Source organism: Chrysochloris asiatica, unplaced genomic scaffold (genome assembly GCF_000296735.1).
Source record: "Chrysochloris asiatica unplaced genomic scaffold, ChrAsi1.0 scaffold00016, whole genome shotgun sequence".
NCBI classification, from domain to species: Eukaryota; Metazoa; Chordata; class Mammalia; order Afrosoricida; family Chrysochloridae; genus Chrysochloris; species Chrysochloris asiatica.
In genome coordinates, this window is record NW_006408534.1 from 17363682 (window position 1) to 17365430 (window position 1749).

The following is a 1749-nucleotide window of genomic DNA, read 5'->3' on the forward strand; positions in this document are numbered from 1 at the left end:
CCCCCAGCACTCCACACCTTACAAAGCCCAACCATCTCAAATAAAATCTTCTATTTAAACCCTTTCAAGGTCCCTCTAATGGATATTGTTGTTGCGTTCTGTGGAGCCCAGAGTGGGTTTGACTCAAAGATACCCACTATAGAGTTTCCGAGGAGTGGCTGTGGGTTTGAACTGGTGACCTAACGATTAGCAGTCAAGTGCTTATTCTACAGTGCTACACTGGGACTCCCTAATAGATATAAATATATGAGTAAAATTACTACAAAGCAAGGGGAACTCAGTAAGGTACGCTTAGGATCGGCAGCATCATTACAGCCACCATTCTTGTTTCAAGCATCATCTCTAGTTGGTCTCTTACATCCATCCTTAGCCCTGTCCAACATCATATCCTTAAGCACTCAGCACATAGTAATTATTAGAGTGATAAGAATTAAATTATTAAAATATGCATTTAAATAGCAATATACTAAGTAATTAAAATATGCATGTATTTATCACAGGGCCTGTTAGGAGTTAAGTGCTTTTCAATAAGCAGTTGTTAGTGCCATTGGTTCCGGCTCATACTGACCCTGTATAGGGTTTCTGAAATGTGTTGGTAGGTTTGAACTGCTGAACTTTTGGTTCAAATCGACACTGCAGTCAAGTGCTTATCCTGCAGCACCACTCTAGGACTCACAATAAGCAGTGATATTATTGTTAATTGCTGTTGAGTTGGCTCCAACTCATAGAGACCCTGTATAGGATTTCTGAAGAGCAGCTGATGGGATTGAACCGCCAACCTTGTGGCTGGCAGTCCAGTGCTGATCCTACAGTTCCAGTAGTTTCTGATAATGTTGTGTTTTGCCTTCTATCATTATTTGTATGCTTACTCACTCTCTGTACACAATTCTCGCTCATTTTTGGATTCTACACATAGCTAGCACTAAGTTGAGTGTTATACCTATGTGCTCAAAATTCATTAAATTTGATTGCTTTTTAAATCAAAACAACTTTCAGCACATTTAGGCAGAAGATACAAAATCAACTTTTAATTAAGGAGTTTTTCAACACTAAAACTACAGTAAAATGAGACAATTTAAATAATGGCAAACACACCAAAATTACACACACTTGAGCCATGTCTATGAAATAAAAAAGCTAATTTTTATGTTGTGTGTACAATCACTTAAACATTATAGTTTCACATGGTTCTCTTCTGCACTAACATTAATACAGACAATCAGTGCCCTGTATTGATTATGTAATAAACAACCAACACTAGACATCAAACTAATTAATGTCTACCTTTTTTTTTTCTGTTAAGTAATAAACGTTTATTATTGGGCTTCTAAAGAAAAAGATATATATGGTGGTAGTGGTTGTATTTATGGAATTTGAAAGCCTCATCTTTTCTCAACATAGGACGATTGGTAGATTCGAACTGATGACCTTGCAGTAAGCAGCCCAGCTCTTAATCCACTATGTTCCCAGTGCTCCAAATACACACACACACACACACACACACACACACACACACATTTTTGTTGCTGTTGTTAAGTGCCGTTGAGTTGATTCTAACGGATAGTATAGGGTTTCCAAGGAGTACTGGTGCATTTGAACCACAGACCTTACGGTTCAACCTGAACTTGCAGTTGAGGGCTTATCTTACAGCGCAATTCCTTGAGATTAGCAGTCTATATGTGGAGTCCCAGTGTGGAGCTGTAGGAAAAGCACTGGATGGTTAATCTCAAGGTTGGCAGTTCACACCCA